Source organism: Pinus tabuliformis, chromosome 9 (assembly GCF_031772625.1).
Source record: "Pinus tabuliformis cultivar Carrire ecotype Pingquan chromosome 9, CPIR1, whole genome shotgun sequence".
NCBI lineage: Eukaryota > Viridiplantae > Streptophyta > Pinopsida > Pinales > Pinaceae > Pinus > Pinus tabuliformis.
In genome coordinates this window covers 489,806,112-489,828,007 of record NC_142307.1, presented here as the reverse complement: position 1 = coordinate 489,828,007, position 21,896 = coordinate 489,806,112, and the positions used below count along the sequence as shown (strand labels likewise).

The 21,896-nt window shown below is 37.7% G+C and overlaps 1 protein-coding gene across 2 annotated transcripts in view; it reads right to left on the bottom strand.

The window, feature by feature from the left end:
• LOC149149352 (coronatine-insensitive protein homolog 1a-like) overlaps positions 1-21,896 on the bottom strand; it is a 300,107-nt gene that overhangs the window by 209,355 nt on the left and 68,856 nt on the right. The window lies entirely within an intron of this gene.

Here is a 21,896-nt window from a genome sequence, read left to right as displayed (position 1 = left end):
TCTGTGCCCCTCTATTGTTATTTTTGTTTTTATTGTGTTAGGTCGGCTTATTATATTGTTAGGTCGGCTGGATTATATTGTGGCTCCTTAGACTCCTATATATAGAAAGGAGGTTGTGTCATTTGTATCATCCAAGAATTGTTCATTTATGTAATGTAAAGGAGGTTGCCCCCTCGAAGAGGCTGAATTCTAAGGCGTTGATCTATCTTTTCTATCTTTTCTTGAGCTGGTTTCATAACAAATTTCCCCTCACTTCACTATGACACCACATGCTTATTTGCTAATTTCCCCATTATCCCTTTATCATTTATAAATCCCCTTTTCCCCTCATTTTGACCCTTACCCCTTGGTTTCACACATTTCCCTACTAATTACCCTTCAAAAATCATTTCCCTTCCCACAACCCCCTTTCCCTAGTGTGAAACCCATTCTCCATTGCAAATAGTAACTACCCCCCTTATTAATTTCCCTATTTCCCTTCAAAAACCCAAAAAACCCCCTTATTCTAAGTTTTTACCCCCCCCGCATTATTTAATTAACTCCCCACTTCATATTTCCTTGACAAACCCTTTTAATCCACCAACTCTTGGTGCGGTTGGAAAGCCCCGCCACATAACCCTTGGTCCTACTTTATTAAACCCGTTGCTTGTATCTAAATCTTTACCTTATTTACTAATTAATTACAATTTGTTGTAATTAAAACCCCGGGCCTCGCAAATCCCTTCCCTGATTCCCTCTGTGCAACTTAACCACGCGACTGTCGTCCGATCTCCTACCCCCAGATCTAACGGTGCGCATCCATATCGTGCGGGTTCACCGTCCGACCGATAGCAGCCCGAGAGCACGCAAGATTAGCGGTTTCGCCTAGGTTCTTTTCTGCTACATGGTGGCCCTAAGCTAGATCGCATGCTCACGAAAAATACCGCTTGCCCTCCAAAAGCGGTGCGATGGCCCAGAAAACCACCTCCCTACCAAAGCTGAAAACTACCCATTGTTCATTCATATTTTCCGCGCCAAAATGTGAATGTTACCTGTTAAAAGGTTGGAAAATCCCCAATTCACTCTTTTCACTCGTTTTCACTGTAATTGTTGCTCAAGCCATTTTGCGACACCATGAACATCTGCGACCAAAACTGACCACCGTCGGTCGCCTTAAGAAGCTCCAGACACCTAATTCAAGCAATCAATTGAAAGTTCAAGCTACCGTACCCTCTGCGTTCACCATTGAATCCAGTTTACAAGCCAGATCGCCAAATTCCAGGTATTCTTGAGAAAAATGGGAAACGACCCTCTGAATTTGAAAAGTACAGTCCAATTGAAAGCTTAATTGATTAAAATTAATTAATAAACTTGCCTAAATTGAAGAGAGATTTACTTGAATACCCCAAACCCCTCTTTTACAGACTGTAACTACCATTCCACTGTTCCAGGGCTTCCAAAACTCACTTTTACAACCACTACAGGCCTAATTCATATCCATAAACTCATTCATGACTTCCCAAACCTCTCTGGACATGAGACCTCTGTCAACCCCTCACCTGGGCATCGACCACCTAGCATTAGCAGACAAAGATTTTCAGATAAAGGATATTGCTTCCCCAGCTTACCTTCTAAAGCTCCACAGTGAGAGTAAGGACAAATTCATAAACCAAAAAAATGACATGCACCTTTGGGAATCTAATTTACCCAAATATTTGTTCCCAGAAGTACACCCATTCCCTGTCATGATCCACTTCTGTCATGCTTGTTACATTCCTAGCCAAAGGGCTATTATCACCCCTAACCAGCAACTGTTATTTACCATCACTGCAAAGTCTATTAACCAAATGTTGTAGGTCCATCCAAGCCCTAATGAGACCCCATTGTTTATGGGAGACTTGTTGGACCTATATGTCAAGTTACACCTGGCCAAAATAGCACAAATATTCCAGACTTTCATCATAGAAGACCGCCATACTCCCACAGATAGTCCTCCTTATGTTGCCACCATTTTTTTCTTTAGAAAGAGGCAGACAGATTACTACTATGCTCTCTTACATCCTAGGATATACCTCAGATGAGCATGTGGATGAGGTTGTCCTGACCTTTATTTCCATCTTTAGCCCAGGCAAGTCTCCTACTGTTATTTACAACTATGCTCAGTTCATTGCAGACAGGATGCATGAACAGTTCGCCAGACTACCAACTGAGAGAGTCTTCAAGTACTCCTCTGTGTTATTTCATATGTTTTTATATTATCAATCAGACAAATTCCCTGTTAGCATCCAGAAGTTGGATACCAAAGGGAAAGGTCAGTTATTTATTGGACACCCTTGATTCAGAAATACTCCATTGCATTCACATATAAGGACTTCATCGATTCATTTGTCCATCCAGTCATGAACATGCTGACCAATAGCCCTCAGCCCATAATCAACCAAGAAATCAAAAGGGTGTTACAGTTGGCCAAGAACAACAAGGTGGGAGATTGGTACCTGTGCTAGAACCACACATAGATTAGAATTTATGGATGCTAACTTTCCCTTTACAAATTGCCCAAATACCTCCCTATGAGGATATTTGCACTAGAATATTTTAGGCAGATCATCAATTTTGATGAAGTCAACTTCCTAGCAGCTAGGAAGAAAACCCAATTTAAAATGAAAAATCAATTGGGCCCCTTCATTTGCAATAATAGAGAGGCTAGACTAGAGGCTGACAAGATATTGTAGGAAATGAAATTCAGGAACAACTTTATGTGGCAGTATGACCCTCATGGGGTCATAAATAAGTTAAGAATCAAGGTCAAATTGGGACCTTTCATCCACCATCCTAGACCAGATATTGAGAGGTTTGCCAACCAATAAGAATGGTTGGAAAACACATTAATTGACATGGATAACACAGTAGTGGATGTAGAAAATACACTGATTGATGTAGAGAAACAAATTGATGAAAGTTCTTTCCTGCAGGTTCCAGAACTAGGGGAACCCATGAATAATCCTCCTGTTTTACAGACCCTAGCAAATGAGGAGAGAAACCCAAAGAGAAACAAGGAGGAGGGTTCCAATTCTGCTATGGAGACCACATATGAGCATTTTGAGCTTAGGAAAAGGCCCAAGCTGAATCATGTAATTGAACAGGAAGAAACCATTGAATCAGTGGAAATAACTGACACTGATACAATGGTGGAGAGAAGCAAAGCCACAGTTGCTTTAGGAGAAACACAGTAGGCATCAACATCTAATACTCAACTAATTGAGAGATAGCTCAGTGTTGAGGTTTCTTCTTTTACCATGCCAAGAGACAAGGAAAAAGATATCAAGGACAGGTACAAGGAGATCAAGCTGAGAAATGAGAAGTTGAAGGCTGAAACATATGCCCAATACTTCAAGCACACACCAGCTAATCAGAGCAAGTTGATGTCAACTTTTGACATCAAAGCAGGGAAAATGCAGGTGTCTTTTATGCAGCCTACTGTTCAGTAGCCAAAGACATCAACTAACTACAAGAAAACTGATTTCGAAGTGTTGGCCAGGGATGTTCATCCCATTGACCAGATAGAATTCCACAAGCAGGCTGGAGAGATGATCTACTCCACCCTGACAGGGAAGGCCATGGCTGCACATAAGCTGCAGAATTCATTAGATAACATTACAACCCAATATAAATTGGAAAAGGCCTCCTCATAGGCCAAGGACAACAAGATCAAGTCATTGGAGGACTTGGTAATTGAGCTGGGACATGATCCCAGTGACATCAAAGCTGCTGAGAAGTTGATCAAGAAGAAGAATGAGGACATTGCAGCTCTTAAAAAATAATTAAAACTTCCTCATTCAGAGCACCCACAGACAAAAGAGGTCCTGGAGAGCCAAACAAATCAGGAGGAGATGATGGACCTGGTGCTACAATTGAATGATCAACTAAAGGAAATGGAAAAGGAGTTAGATAACTTGATACAAGTAAAACAAGCTAGTCTGGAGATTGCCCCTGCCACTGTTATCCCAACAGTTACTACTGCAGTACCTTCCACTTTGGCAACATCATTAGCTCCTACTGCTCCAATGGCTACAGCACTGCCAGCTTCTACAGTGTCTACATCAGCAACAAGGTCAATAGGTGATGAGGCAAGTAGATTGGTCAAGGCAATGGAAGACATGTCCATTCAGACCACTGAAATGAACAAGATCAAGGAAAAGGTGACCATTCTAGAGACTGACTACAAGCTTCCCAGATTATGCACAAGGAAGAAGTGCAGAAAGCCACCAGGATGAATGAAAGAATAAAAAACTTGGAGAAGGAATTAACTTTGAAGGAACCCCTTGGACAGGCTAAAGAACAATTATGGGCCAAGATCATTGACTCTGCCAATGATATTTGGCCATCCATCCAAGTAATTTTTGAGCAGATTGACTTGATAAAACAGGTTACAGAAGCCATACAAAGAGTAAAAGAAAAACTGGGAGACATGCTAGAGGAAGCTGCAAGGATCATTCACTTCCTCAACTCCAAAAATAAGTATGAATTGTAGGAATCAAAGATACTTGACGGGACAGGTACAATATTAGAAGTAAAAAGGGTCCTCACCAAGACGAATTTAATGTTAAACCTTGAAGATAAGAGCCAAACCATGCAATTGGCTAGAGACAGACTCATGGTTAAGTTTGAAGTTTTGAGGCAAAAGAGTCTGCCCAATCCCTTGGTAATAAACGACAAGTTAATGACACAGGAGGACTATAATAGAAAAATCAGAGAAGTGGCCAGAGATCAAGTGAACACATCATCTATGGATGGGATGCCAACTGGCAAGGTCCTATACCAAACTTTTGAGAACTTGTTTCACCTCCAGCATGAGGTAAAGCACCTTTTTGTGAATAAGCCTACTTTTACCAAGTACATGGAGGCAGATGAGATTTACAGGAAGATGATAAATATCCAATTACCAGATGTTGAAACATGGGAGAAATTAAATGACTTATTGTAGAAATACACAGCCAAAATGTAAAAATGTACAGTAAGATTGAAATGCACAGTAAAAGAATAATGACAGGCCACCCAGATGAAAGTGTATCAGTTGAAAGGTTAGAGTGAATAGAACATTGAGTGTGAAGACCAAACAACAAAGCAGAGATTAAAAGGAAAAATATCAAAGATTAAAGACACCATAACCTAATAAACAGGGACAACAAACATCAGTTCAATCGTTGTCTCTATCTTTTTGCATGAAGATATTTCTTTCTCCTAGATCAATTCCCAAGACAGTTTGGGATATTTTGTTAATTATTTTTGTATAAATACTTCATAATTCAAAGTATTGAAGGTGGATTGCTATACATTTGTGGAGTTATTTTGATCATAAACCTAAGGGTTATTGTGCCAATTTTTCAAGTCAACAGACTAGACCAAGTAATAAAGAGATTGCATTACAGGATTCATGTGTTGAATTATTACAGTGAAGTATTTTCTTTGTCAAATTTGGTATTTTCTTATGTTTTTCACAAACTTGAATGTTATCTAAAGTTGAATGAATTAACTAGAAATTTATCTTAGAATTTGTTTAAATACACTCTATTTTGAATAGTTGATCATTTACATGTTTTCTTCTGATATCCGGATCTGAGAATCCTTAATTTCTCTCCCATCCCAATGGACCCCTATCACTTTCTTCATAATCTGGCCTAAGGAACCCCTAATTGCTCTTTGGATCCGATTGAAAAGCACTTCACCATCCAGCCTTGAGATCTGAAGTAACTTTGCTATCTTGCCCTATGGACACTTTTTTTAGAGCTTGAACTAGTCCTGTTTGCCTGATATTTGACCCCATAGCCCAATGGTAAAAGACACCCCTCTTTTCATCTAAGTAAGTGATCCCACCACCAAATCCAAATCAAAAACCAAGTACAATCACAACTAGCCTAATATCAAAAAACTAAACAAAGTTAAATAAAAAAGAGAGAGGCCTCTCTAAGAATTAGGAAGGCTAGATCATAATCTCCAAAGTTGGTTTGTGGTTACCTCTAATCATTTCTTTCTTAAACAACTCTAGAGAAATATTGGAGTGATAACACCTAACATGATTAGATTTGTTTCATGGATATCATTATTGTTTTTCTGTATAGATAAAGTTATGGATCATTGTACTCTCTTTTGCTGCATCATTTGATGACAATCTAAGAACAAGAAGATTTGCAAGGGTTTTCCCCATAGTGGGGTTTTCCCTGGTCTTGGACCAATCCTGGTGTCTCTATGTGTGTGCATGATTTCTTCTACTATTTTGTTTATATTCCGCTGCATTGATGATGATGGTGATGTTGTTTCTTTCTATATAATTGCATGTGTTGATGTATAATGGTGTAGATATGAATAATGTAATGATGATATGGGGCGAACTTACTGTATGCAAATGTCATAGCAAAGAACAATGTCGCCCTATGAAAAATTAACGTGGTATCAGAGCTAGGCTAAAGAAAAGTCATGGAGATCACCCCGATGATGACACCTTTGATGGAAGCAAGACGAGGATGGTGGAGACCTAAAAGAATTCTAGGGTTTGAAGAAAACCCTAGGCATCTTGATAATTAGGATTTGATGGATTATATGACGAGAGAAAACCCAGGTTTATGGCTAAGACTTTAGATTTGATGTATGAAACTATAGCATGGTCTATGTAAAGATGCTCAGGCACTTGACAAAGATTCGATGAAGCCCTAGATGGGATAATCCCTAGAAGATCTGGTTTAATAGTCGAAGGCAACATTGTATATGGACCATGGATATTGATGGCTCTTCAAGATTGGTTCAAGAGGGAGAAGATCACCTCTCATTGAAGATACATATTTCTTGACTTATAATGCTTCTTACTTGTTAGATATGATGATTATGTTTATTGCTTGTACTTCTTGCATATGTATTTGAGTATATGGATGTTTCTAACCTCCTTGATGAGATGTGATGAGTAGATCCTTCTTGAGGATCACTTTGAGATGCAGATTTGGAAAGAGATAAAGAGGTGCTTGATGAAAATATGACAAAGTTCTTGAAGCAGCCTATGAATAATGAAAAGGTGCATAGGTAATACCACAAGGTATGCAAGGTATGTTTCAGTTATTGGCTCGGTAAGCCCTAAGGTATGATGAGAATGCCTCTTTCTTTAATGGCTCATACATGCATAGGAAAGTGACTTGGATATATGTCTCCTATGATGAAATTATTCACTTGGTGTTGAACATTTTAACCTTCTTGAATTCTATGAGGCTATCTAATGTTCATACATTGATACACTTGATGTTTGGCTAATATCTATGATCTATCCATTAAAGAAGGCTAGCACCTTGGCTCTAGAAAATGGTATTCTTGATACTTACCATGATGGATTTCATATAGAAGGATAGTTATTTGACTCCTATACATGAGTCTTCAGGTAATGCTTGTGATAAGTATGATGAGATCATATGAAAAGAGTGATTGAAACTCTTGTTGTTTTGATAAATCTTTGTTGAATGACCTAACTTGACCTTATTGGTCATGAGGAGCATACTAACCTTGAAATGAGAGGCATAAGTGTAAGATTGATAAGTAGATCTCTTACTAACTATGGTCATGCCTTGACAACGGATGGTTAAACTAAATTTCGTAACTTGATGAAGTGACTTGATAGAAAGTGCTATTGTGTTCATAATCATTGAGATATGATGTTGCATCTATATGTTGCTTTGAGTCTAATCTTTGATGAAATATTGGTTTCATGATGTTGATAGCCATGATATATATATATATATATATATATATATATATATATATATATATGATCTAATAAGATCTGTTGTTGCTTGACTCTAGTAGAGATAGGTTGATGATATGAATAAAGATGAATGATGCAAATCCCTAGTCAGAGGGAGAATATCTTCTTAAGACTCATGTTCATATTACTATTTGCATTCTTTGTTGCTGAAGTATGATTTATGTGCATCTAACAATGTTGATCTACAATAGAGTCTTAAATCCGAAGCACATACATAAATTAGGTTTTTTGCTCTAGTCGCATTCATAAATCTAGGAGATCTCGTCCTTGGATGCATGCATGCTAAGGCCTAGACAACGTCCAGGCAACTAAAGTCGCTCTCATGCTAACCTGAAGGGAGCAACTAGAGGTTTCACTATTGTTGACCATCATCTGAAGCTTTCTAAGCTTTGAATCATGATGTCCCTGACATATTCTGCCACTGTTAACTGATTTCTGAAGTTGTTGAGTTAAATTGTTGATCATATGATGAATTATTGTGCATGAAATTAGATGGTCACCTGGAAGATGTTAGTTCCACATATGTGTTGCAGATAGCAAGATCTGCAAGCAGGAAAAGCTTGAATGTTTTCCATAACATGAACATGCAGACTGAACTTGTGTTTGCAGGTGACTAGGACATACATATAGATATGTCACTATGTTTGTGCTACATGAGGTTGGCATGATTTGGCTTACTGATATATATGAACAATGTTTTGTCATGATGCTTGAAAAATAACTTTGAATTGGTGACTAAGATATGCTTTGATTATAGATCTCTCTATGATAGTGAATTTGGACTTGACCTGATGATTTGATTTGACGATTGTTGATTTTCCCTTATATCGATGCTATGTGGGCATGATGACCTATGTGGAGATTGGCCTCCTTATTCTTAGAAAAATGGTTGAGGTACTGATAGTTGTGATTCAACATGAAAATGGAACTTGCATGACTAATCCTTGGTGTATGCATTTGCACCTAGTGACATAAATGACTTGTATTATGATTATGAGAATGACTTGATCAAGTTCAGATTGATGATGCATGGCTGATGACAACTTGTTGGCATGATGAAGTCATGATTTGATATGAGCTCTACCTATCTCCTGGTTGAAAGTATTGATACTGTGATAATGATGACTTTGATAATGGTCTTGATCTGACTTCTAAACTCAGATGAGATGAATTTGTTGTTGTGATGATACAACATTGATTATGCTGGCTTAGTAAGATATTATGCTTAGAGCATTGCATGAAGCAAGCTCCTCGATCTTGATACATCTACATTTTATAGTTACTTGATGAAATAAGGATGATGAGTTCCAAGGTATGGCTTTGATTTTGATTATGGTTTTGGTTTTATATCCTGATGATCTACTTGTGATAGGTGATGAGCCTCCGATGATCTAAATTAGAGCGAGATGGTTTCTTAAGCCCGAAATGATGTATCAATTTCTGGAATTTGGGAAAGAAATTCCATATTGCAAAGCCATTGGAAAATGTTTTTGAATAATGAAAATGAAAATCCTTGGATACACTGATTTGAAGTTCCAGATGTTGTTGAACTTGACATGGCATCCGACAGTTGATTGAAGCATTGATGTTCTGTTTTTTTAACATATGTATATTTATGATGTGCATAGAACCTGACTAAATGATTGAGCCACTTCATTCACATAAAGTTGCCACTGAGCGTGCTTTGAAATCTCTGCATGAGGTGTTCTATTTTTGAGATATTTCTCCTATTGTATGTGTCTGCATAGATGTATTGTTGATATTTGAGATTATTGTTGATAAGCACATTTGGATGATGCTTTAGTATGAGATATGCCATGATATCTTGGATAAGAGGTCCATAGCATGACCGAGGTTGACTATGATGCTGCTAGCATGACTAGTTATGAGGCAGGCTACAGAAGATCCTTAGAGAGATGTTTGAGCATGATCTGGATATAACATGGTTATATATATATATATATATATATATATATAGTTGGGATCGAGATACTCTCATATATTGAGACAGTGCAGTTGTTCGAAACAAGCTCAAGCTTGTGGTTGGCACCTTCTTGAGAGGGAGGATGATTATGGCATCCTTTTGTGATTTATATGACTATATATGATCTGACATGATATTGGATTTGATTTTCTGTATGAAAAAGAAAAAACTGCTATTGAGACAAGCTGATGATGAGAGCAGCGTTGATCAAGAAAATTGAGCCAACTCTTCCCCCCTATTTGAGCTCCCAAGGTGAGGAATTGAGGGATAAGGGCTCTTGGGGTTGAGGGAAATTTGGACAATAGGGCATTACCCTTATTTGTTACCCATAGGGTTAAGGGCGTTACTCCCCTGTCTAGTCTTTGTAGAGTATACCCTAGTTTGCATCATACCCACAAGCAGGGCTTGTTGGGAATATCACTCCTCGTTTGGCCAATGAGTTGAGGGTGTGTTTGGGGTGTACAACCCAAGGCAATTATGATGCAAGTGTTTTACCACATGACTACCGAGATTCATTGTTGGGAAGATTGGTAGGCAATAGGATTCCAGGGTGAGGGTAAAGCTCCCCGATGAAATTCCAGGTTGAGGGTAAATTTCTCCATTGAAATTCCAGGGTCGAGGGTTTACTCCCCCGTGTGATGAGTTATCATATTGCTCAGTATGGGTGGAAGCTATTGCTCCTTGTTGTGGTTCCAGGTTGAGATGCACTCCCTGATGATATGCTCTCTGATGACAATCGATGATGATATTCCGGGTAGTAGTCTGATGCAGGAGCATGAGACTTGGAGGAAAAATCTTCAAACTTATTCCAAAAATCCAAAAAAATCTACAGGCAAAGGAATGGGGTCCTTTAGCCAATAATTTCCATGTTTTTTTAGTTTAAGATAAGGATAGAATTAAGAATAAATCATGCTGTAATAATCGCTTATGGATAAGCTATAAGAAGCTTTATGCATAATTGCTTTAAACTGATGTAAAATGCATGCTTTTGTATAGATAAGGATCGAGAGGGCTTATCTATTATTTATAAAATGAAATAACGGGACGCTTTGAGTTAGAGAGTGCCCGAAAGCATTATCATCTAGAAAAAACCTTTTTCTGTGCATCTGATTGAATGGTTCTCTGTTGACTCGTAATTATATGCGCGTATCAGTTTGATGGCTTTCTTTTGAGTCTGAATATCGATGAATTAACCTGATTTCCAATAAATATTTTGGTTGAAGTCTTTAGATTGTGTTTTCCATTCATATCAGCGAGCCTGGCTCTTTAATTGCTTTAGTTGAGTTCTGCAGGTAAAACTCTGTTTTACACAGAGAAATCGAGAAATACTTAGCCGGAACAGAGTTATGGACTTGAAGTTTTATTGCATAGAGACTATACTCTCGTCCGGTCCGAACCCTTTATCACATCGCTGAGTGGGAGCGGGACAAAACCGAACCGTTGGAACGTCGAACTTCGATAGCGCGACACTACCGGAGCCGAAACATTATAGGGAGGCTTTAATAACATATCGGGTTTGCAATTATTATCGCATCGCAAGACCAGAGCAGAGAAGCCTTGTATTAGGAGCGTTGAAATCATCGATTGCGACTTCCGATAACACTACGTGTTATCGCATCGGAAGTAGTAGCTTGAAAGGGCCGATATAAAGCATCAATAGTGTTAATTGCGTTCAAATGCATAGTTTGAAATATAAAGCGCCGATAGTTAATTGTTTAGAATTAACAATATTTTATAATAAGGCCCGATAGTGTATTTCCGGTTCCTTTGGAACGAAAGCCCTCCGCCTGTGTATATTGCGTTTTAAACGCATTTCACTTATTTTAAAGCAACGTTAGTTTATCTTTATAATTTCTATGGGATTATAATCCCAATAGAGGAAAACAAGCCTATGAGGTGATTTGTGCCCAATAACAAGGGTTGGGGTGATCAGAGGGAAAATTCATGAAGCAGTCAATCTAACATTAGATCACTGATACACCTGTTGAAGTAGAAAGAGGAATTCAGCTAGAAATTGAAGAAATTATATTAGGCTTCGGCCATTTGTCCATATCGCCTGCACCCAGGCCATCATTAGTGGTATCAAAGCAACCAGCTGACATTGAATTGAATCTTAGAAGCAGGAGAAGGAAAGTTAATATGGCTTTCAGAGTTGGAAGAGGACAAGGACGTGGTGGAAGAGGACGGCTTGTTGCAAACGCTGAAGTAATGGAAGTTGTGCAACAGATGCAAGCTAGATTGGATGCATTAACAATAGGCAGAAATATAGATGATGGAGATGTTAGTGAACATGAGGTTGAAGCTGCAGAGGAAGAAGCCGTAGCAGTTACCACTGAGATGAGATTCTTCCAGTCAGTGTTGAGATCCACAGCTAGGCCAAAGACCGAGGTTCCAATATATGAAGGAGGACTGAATCCAGAAGAACTGATAGATTGGATTAATGGTATGGAGAAATTCTTCGATTATGAAGAAACAAAAGATGAGAAGAAAGTAAAGTTTGTTATCACCAAGCTAAAAGGCCATGCAACGCTTTGGTGGGATGGTGTGCAAGCATAAAGAAAGAGACTTGGCAAGCAACCTATCAAGAATTGGAGCAGAATGGTAACAAAGCTAAGAGGTAAGTTTTTACCAAGTAACTATCAGCAAACCTTGTTCAGAAAGATGCAGAATCTTAGACAAAGGTCTTTGACAGTGAAAGAATACACAGAGGAATTCTACAAGGTAAGCATAAGAGCTAGAGAAACCCAGTATACAGATGAGAAGGTGGCTAGATATGTGAATGGCCTTAGGATGGACATTCAAGATGAGACAAGTCTACTCTCTCGTAAAACAGTAGAGAAAGCTTATTAGATAGCATTGAAAGTTGAATAAAAACTCATGAGGAAGCAGTCTACCAGAGGGAGAGGTACTTTCCGAGGAAGGGGAAGTCAAGGTGGTAGAGGGAGATCTACAACACCTAAATATGGACCTAACAGTAGCTCAACCCAACATGCACTCACAGGAGGTGATGCAAGAGGCAGAGGGAGTTTTCCTAGAGGAAGAGGAGGCAGAGGAAGAGGAAGAGAAATAAGATGTTACAGATGTAACAAGCTAGGACACAGAGCTTTTGAGTGCCCAGAGAATGCAGGAACAAGCCAAAGGAATGCAATTGTTGCTCCAGTTGAGGGAGAAGCACCAACAACAGCAGTGACAGAAGAAGAAAATATACCAGAGAGAGGAGAATCTTTGGTAGTTAATAAATTTTTGCTCAAGCCAGCAAAGGAGATAGTTGAACCATCACAAAGAAAAACTTTATTCAGAACAGTGTGTAAAGTTCAAGGGAAATGTTGTCAGATGATCATTGATAGTGGCAGCACTGATAATTTGGTCTCTACAGAAGTGGTGGAGAAATTGAAGCTGAAGACAATGAAACATCCAACACCTTACAAGGTGTCATGGTTGCAAAAGGGACATCAACTGTTAGTGAATGAACAGTGTGAAGTGGAATTTCAGGTGGGCAAGTATAAAGATAAAATTGTATGTGATGTGATGCCAATGGATGTGTGTCACATATTGCTTGGAAGACCTTGGCAATATGACAAAGGAGCCATGCATGATGGAAAAAGAAACACCTACAAGTTTGGAAAGGATGGTGTCAATCATACATTGTTGCCTCTGTAAGAAAAAGATGTACCAGGAAAGCAAACTGATCCAAAAACTCTGTTACTAGGAGGAAAGGAATACTTGAAGCAGATTGAAGAGAATGATGTAAATTTTGCTGTAATTTGCAAGCCCAAGGTAATAATGACTTCTACTAAAATTTTTGATTTACCCATTGAAATTCAAGAAATGTTGGAGAAATATTGTGATATTATTGTTGATGATTTGCCAAATGAGTTGCCACCAAGGAAAATTTTAAGGATGGAAAATTTTCTTGAAGTTTAAAACATTGGCGAATCTCACTAATCCCTAATATGCAAATTATAAATGTTTATTGATATATTTGTAAAATTAATCAAATTTATAATTATTTTATATATAGTCTCTATATAATGTTGGCGATTTTTAAGGTAAAATAATTTTATATTCTAAAATTTGGGCGAATCGTCTTTTATAAAATTGGAAATTGGCGAATCTTTTTTGTGGAAAAATCATGGAAAATTAGCCCACTGGGCGAACATTAGCCCCTAAAATTTTCCATGGTTGCCACCCATTAGAATAATTAGCCATCATATAGATCTGATTTCTGGATCAAGTCTACCTAACAAAGTAGCTTACAGAATGACTCCTATAGAAAATGAAGAGGTTAGAAAGGAGTTGCAAGAATTGTTTGACAAAGGGCTAATCAGAGAAAGCTTGAGTCCTTGTGCAGTGCCAACAATGTTGAGTCCAAAGAAAGATGGAGGTTGGAGAATGTGTATAGATTCAAGAGCCATCAATAAAATCACAATCAGTTACAGATTTCCTTTACCTAGAATTGAAGATTTAATGGATTGCTTGAGTGGAGCAAAGTATTTTTCAAAACTAGATCTTAAAAGTGGGCATAATCAAATAATGATAAGAGAAGGGGATGAGTGGAAAACCACTTTTAAGACAAATGAGGGATTGTATGAGTGGAGAGTAATGCCTTTTGGGTTGTCAAATGCACCAAGTACGTTCATGAGACTCATTAATGAAGTTTTTAAAGATTTTATTGGTAAATGTGTAATAGTATATCTGGACGATATATTAGTTTACAACAAGTCTAAGGAGGAGCACATGAGGCATCTGAATTATGTCTTACAAAGGCTGCAACAGGAGAAATTATTGTTGAATTTGAAGAAGTGATCATTCATGAAAGAGGAGCTAGTGTACTTGGGTTTTGTTATTTCTGATGAAGGGTTGAAGATGGATCCAGAGAAGATCAAGGCAATCATGGAATGGCCTTCACCTAAAAGTGTTTTTGAGGTAAGAAGTTTTCATGGTCTTGCTAGCTTTTATAGAAAATTCATTAAGAATTTTAGTAAGATTAATGCACCTATTATTGAGACCATAAAGAAGGACAAACAACCATTTAGATGGACTACTGAAGCAGAAAAAAAAAATTCAGTTGTTAAAGAAGAAAATCACTGAAAAGCCTATTTTGGTTTTACCTGATTTTAGTAAGCCTTTCTAAGTGAAGTGTGATGCCAGCGGAGAAGCAATTGGAGGTGTTTTAAGCCAGGAAGATAGACCTATAGCCTACTTTAGTGAAAAGCTAAATGATACCAAAAAGAAGTATTCTTCTTATGATAAGGAGTTCTACACAGTTATACAGTCATTAAAAAAATGGAGGCATTATCTAATGTCAAAAGAATTTATCCTTTACTCAGATAACCATGCACTACAATATATTGTGCAACAACCAAAGTTTATCCAGAAACATGCCAAATGGGTGGAGTATCTTCAAGGTTTCCATTTTGTTTTGAAGCATATAAATGGCCAATCAAACAAAGTTGCAGATGCCTTAAGTAGGAGGAATGTATTATTTCAAGAGAGTCAAATCCAAGTGTTGGGTTTTGATTTTCTTAAAGAATTATATGAAACAGATCCAGATTTTAAAGAGGCATTTGAAGCTTGTAAAAATCTTGTTTTGATGGATAGGAGTAAATAGTTGGATTACTTCTTACAAGATGGACTGTTATTTAAGAAAAATCAGCAGTGCATACCAAACTACTCAATGAGGGAGAATTTAATCAAAGAAAAACATAGTGGAGGACTTGCAAGACATTTTGGCACACAGAAGACTTTTGAACAATTGAAAAGATTTTATTTCTGGTCGAAAATGAAATCTGAAGTGGAGAAGTATGTGAAAACTTGCAAAGCCTGTCAACATGCAAAGGGAAGGAGCCAAAACACAGGTTTGTATATTCCATTACCAATTCTAGACAGGCCTTGGGATATGGTAAGTATGAATTTTGTTTTGGGCTTACCAAAGACTCAAAGAGGTAATGATTCAATTTTTGTTGTAGTGGACAGATTTCCAAAAATGGCACACTTTATTCCATGTTATAAGACTAGTGATGCTTCTCACATTGATAATTTGTTTTTTAAGGAGGTTGTATGATTGCATGGGTTGCCTAAGAGTATTGTCTCAGACAGGTATTCCAAATTTGTTGGACATTTCTGGAGGAAATTATGGAGGAAGCTAGGAACTAAATTAAGTTTCAGTTCTGCCTATCATCCACAAACTGATAGACAGACTAAAGTTGTGAACAGGAGTTCAGGCAATCTTTTAAGGAGCCTTACTGCAGAACATCCAAAGCAATGGGATCAAGTGTTAGCGCAAGCTGAATATGCATATAATGACTCACCTAACAGGAGTACAGGACAGAGTCCATTCCATATTGTTTATGGAATGCATCCAAGAGGAGTATTTGAGTTAAGAAACTTCGGAAAAGAAGAGATGAGAAGTGCAGAGGGTGAAGATTTTGCTTTAGAAATGCAAACAATACATGAACAAGTGAAATAGCAGCTACAGGATAGCAACATCAAATACAAAACTAGAGCAAACATGAGAAGAAGAGAGGTGAACTTTGAAGTTGGAGATCTGGTTTTAGCACATCTCAGAAAGGAGAGGTTTCCAAAGAGGGAGTATAACAAATTGAAGTTAAAAAAAATTGGACCATGCAGAGTGTTGAGAAAATTTTCTGCAAATGCCTATGAGATTGAGTTACCCCCTAATGTTGGAATATCACCAATTTTTAATGTTGCAGACTTGTACAAGTATGAAGGTGAAACTGCAGATGATACAACACAAGATCAAGAGACCCAAGAGATTGACTGGGTAAAACAGTTACCCACAGCAAAGAATTTGCAGCTAGAAAGAATTCTGGACAAGAAGGTGTTTAAGAAAACAAGGGGACAAGAATACTTCCAATATTTGGTAAAATGGAAGGATCAACCAACCACTGAAGCTACTTGGATTACAAAAGACATGCTACAGAAACTGGGCAGTTCTGTAGATGAAATCATGGACAGGAGCCCATGAAGAATTTTGTCCTCAGGAGTCTGATGCAAGAGCATGAGACTTGGAGGGAAAATCTTCAAACTTATTCCAAAAATCCAAAAATATCTACAGGCAAAGGAGTGGGGTCCTTTAGCCAGCAATTTCCATGTTTTTTTAGTTTAAGATAAGGATAGAATTAAGAATAAATCATGTTGTAATAATCGCTTATGGATAAGTTGTAACAAGCTTTATGCATAATTGCTTTAAATAGATGTAAAAGGCATGCTTTTGTATAGATAAGGACCGAGAGGGCTTATCTATTATTTATAGAATGAAATAACGGGACGCTTTGAGTTAGAGAGTGCATCTAATTGAATGGTTCTTTATTGACTCGTAATTATATGCGTGTATCAGTTTGATGGCTTTCTTCTGAGTCTGAATATCAATGAATTAACCTGATTTCCAATAAATATTTTCGTTAAAGTCTTTAGACTGTGTTTTCCATTCATATCAATGAGCCTGGCTCTTTAATTGCTTTAGTTGAGTTTTGCAGGTAAAACTCTGTTTTACACAGAGAAATCGAGAAATACTTCGCCGGAACAGAGTTCCAGACTTGAAGTTTTATTGCACAGAGACTATACTCTCGTCGAGTCTGAACCCTTTATCGCATCGCTGAGTGGGAGCGAGACAGAGCCGAACCGTTGGAACGCCGAACTCCGGTAGTGTGACACTTCCGGAGCCGAAACATTATAGGGAGGCTTTAATAACATATCGGGTCCGCAATTATTATCACATCGCAAAATTGGAGCGGAGGAGCCTTGTATTAGGAGTGCTGAAATCGCCGATTGCGACCTCCGATAACACTACATGTTATCACGTCGGAAGTAGTAGCTTGAAAGGGCTGATATAAAGCGCCGATAGTGTTAATTGCGTTCAAATGCATAGTTTGAAATATAAAGCGCCGATAGTTAATTGTTTAGAATTAACAATATAGTGATAATAAGGCCCGATAGTGTATTTCCGTTCCTTTGGAACGAAAGCCCTCCACCTGTGTATATTGCATTTTAAACGCATTTTCACTTGTTTTAAAGCAACCATAGTTTATCTTTATAATTTCTATGGGATTATAATCCCGATAGAGGAAAACAGGCCTATGAGGTGATTTGTGCCCGATAACAAGGGTTGGGCTGATCAGAGGGAAAATTCATGACGCAGTCAATCTAACATTAGATGACTGATACACCTGTTGAAGCAGAAAGAGGAATTCAACCAGAAATTGAAGAAATTATATCAAGCTTCGGCCGTTTGTCCATATCGCTTGCACCCAGGCCACCATAGTCCCCCAACAGAGATTCCAGATAACATCCTGATGGATAGAGGGTGTAGGTTGAGCTCCCCTTCAGTAACAAATTCTTCTTCTTCTAGATCCAAGAATGTTCAACATACAAGCAGAACAATCTAGATAAACGAAATAAGCAAAGGATAGATCGAGATGTACAATGATGATTTGTGATGGCGAGACACTTGAGATGGACATGGCACGATGACTACATGACAAAGGTGATCCATTATGATACGTGATGACACTTGAATATTCCATAATGGCATATTGATTGATGAACATATATTGGCAGGTGGAATTCTCCCTAGTTGAGAGAGAGTGTTAATTTTTTCAATTGCGGCAAAATTCCACCTTGGACAGCTCAAACGACAAAGATGATGATTGCAATAGATTCCTCTTTTCGAGAGGACCAAAATTGACCTAAAGATCACCTAATTTGGTTAAGCAGAAGTTGAGTTATGAATTATTTTATTCATACATGTATTATGGAATGGGTCAGCCCTAACCACATGAGTAACTGCTTGGGTCAGTCTTAACCCCAAGTGAACCCTTAGGAAATCCTATAAATAAAAGAGAACTCAAGATCATTTGGACACATCTTTTCTTCTCTTTTGTCTTGGTTCGCATAGGTTTGATGGAAGGAGTTCGCTCAAGGGTCCGAAATCATAGGCGAAAGGTTCGCTCTGGGTTAGGGTCTTCTGGATCTCAATCGTTGACACAAAACATGGAATTATGGTCCCTGGACGCTGGCACATAAGCCTATGAGAGTGACTATAGACCTTGGTCATTGTCACAGAGGCTTATGGGAGCGACTATGGCTTCAGAGACAGATCTAGAGGTATCAGTCCCTAGTCGCTCGCACAAAGTGGTCCTGAGAGTGACCAAGACATCTTGATCGCTCGCACAACAATAGTAAGGGAGCGACTCTGGGTTTTAGCTACATTGTGCCACAGTCGCACATATAAAGACTTCCTGAGAGCGACCGTGCAGTCACAGTCGCTCGCATACAGTGACCGAGAGAGCAACCAAGAAGTTTTGGTCGCACACAGACAATTGTGATGAGGGTGACCCGAATTTAGATCTAGGGTTTGACATCTTGGCTTCAGTTGACTTCAATGATATGGTATATCTGAGTTTCTCTCTATTGTTATACATATCAATAGATTTGAAGATTTGATTTGTTAGTTTCTGCTTACAAACATATGTATTGGGCTCATATACAGTGACAACAATGCTCAACAGTGTTCGACACAGTGACAACGCTATACAAAAGTTGACATCAATTTGTGATAGCACATTACAACCATCAGTATGAGGGTACTGATTCCTAACATGATTAGATATGTTTCATGGATATGATTTTTTTTTGCTGCATAGATAAAATTATGGATCATTGTACTCTCTTTTGCTGCATCATTTGATGACGATCTAAGAAGAAGAAGATTGCAAGGATTTTCCCCATAGTGGGTTTTGTCCTGGTCTCGGACCAATCCTGGTGTCTCTATGTGTGTGCATGCTTTCTTCTACTGTTCCTTTTATATTTCGTTGCATTGATGATGATGTTGATGTTGTTTCTTTCTATATAATTGCATATGTTGATGTATAATGGTGTAGATTTGAATAATGTAATGATGATATGGGGTGAACTTAATGTATTAATGATGAAATGCAACTATCATAGCAAGGAACAATGTCATCCTATGAAAAAATAACATATAGGAGGTGGCTATTGACACTAGAGTGCACCACCATCTTCACAAAAAAAGATAGTCACAAAGACAATGAGTTGGGATTAGCAATAGCACTAGCAAAGCACAAAAAAGTCTAGTTCCTCATTTTTCTTCTAGAAGACATCAAAGTCCAAGAATAATGCTAGGACCTTCTTTTAGAAGACATCAAAGTCCAATGCCAACCCTAAGGCCTTCTTCATATAAGAGAAAGAGTCATTTCCAAAGTCATTACCTTTTCTAGTACAAGGGGTAAAGAGAATTCTTAGTTTATTTATCTCACTTTTAAAAAATGGCTTATGATGATGATATATATTAGAACTTTAAAAATAATTTAGTATTGTTGTGATATATATTAGGACTCTGGAAATGATTCAATATTGATGTGTGATGTATCACAAGACATCTTATATATTTTATATATTAATTATTTTTTCATATTTTTATAATAATATATTTATTTAGTATTATAGTAGTTTGAGATGTTTAAAATTTTGAAAAAAATGAAACTAATATTTTTAAATATTTTCCATATCTTATTAGCAAATTATTTTCTAAACCTTCTATAATATATTTCTTCATTTATAACATTTCATTTTATCCTTATATTTCATAAAAGAAACCCATAATATTAAAAGAAATAAAAATATAAAGATTTTTCTTTCCATGAACACTATAAATACTAAAATTTCATATAAAAATTATTTAGCCTAGTGAAATCAGGAACTACCATATGAGAATCTCGCTTTTCAATTTTCAATACGGCATTTCCAAAGAATCAAGCCATCTCAGGGCTAACTGCCTAAGGAACTTTGAATGTTAGGAAAACTCCTGATAGTACGGGAAAGCCCCAGATCGAGGAAGAAACCCAATCCCCTTTTGCAACGAATCAAAAGAAAACGAAGGTAGCGGATGACGGAAAAGGACATGAATCTAATCCATCCCGCCTTCCGAACACTCCTGCCATCAAGAGGCAATGAATGAGACTCCCCAGTAGAATCTAGCCTCTATAAACTTGGATGTGGATGTCATTTCTAGTTACAGTGACTATAAACTTGGATGTGGATGTCATTTCTAGTTACAGTGACAATGTTAGGTGGATGTGGTCTAATAGTTAAGTGACAATTAGATAAAAAAAATTGGTTTCCACAAATTTTATAATCCCATTCGAAACCAAACTATAATTTCTTCCACTATAATTTCTTCCATTGAAATTTTTTTTCTGATTTCTTCGCTGAAAAAAAACTCAGATGCGATCTCTAAGACTCTTTAAGCACACTCCCCCTTTATCCGCAAAAATGGCATCCCCATCCCTCCGGGAAGTTAAGAATGCTGCTTCGCTGGAACTCTCTCTGGAGAATGAATGGCTGGAAGGTGAAAACAAAGATGGGTCAATCCATATAATCACGAATAATCATTGAAATTTTTTTTCTGATTTCTTCGCTGAAAAAAAACTCAGATGCGATCTCTAAGACTCTTTAAGCACACTCCCCCTTTATCCGCAAAAATGGCATCCCCATCCCTCCGGGAAGTTAAGAATGCTGCTTCGCTGGAACTCTCTCTGGAGAATGAATGGCAGGAAGGTGAAAACAAAGATGGGTCAATCCATATAATCACGAATAATCGGATGCTACAGGAATGCCCAGGAAAAGCCATGTTCAAGAAGACCAGCCGCGAAAAAAGTTTGCTATACAACGGGAGGAACCAGGATGATCAAAAGAAGGAAAAAGTTTGAGCCCTTAAAAAGCATGTCTTGTCGCTATTTTTTAATTCTGTTGTGAGGTACCTTAGGTTATAAATATTTACCCATTCACTTTGGAGAAAATGAAAATCATTTGGAAATCCTGAAAGCTATGAACTACCCCTGACTCTCTGAGGTTGGGGCTTACATGGATCGGAGAAGCTCAGTTCTATGTCCCCTTCGCAGGAATTATACAGTAGCCTTTAGACAAATAAGATACTGGTTCGTTAATTACTACTTGAAATTAAAAATATATAAATAATATCGGATCACTTGTTTGGAAGGTAATTTTACGTAATACCAACGATGATATAAAATAATTATTTTATTTCTTAAAACAAAATAAACAAAATTTCTCAAGAAAGATCCCTGAGCT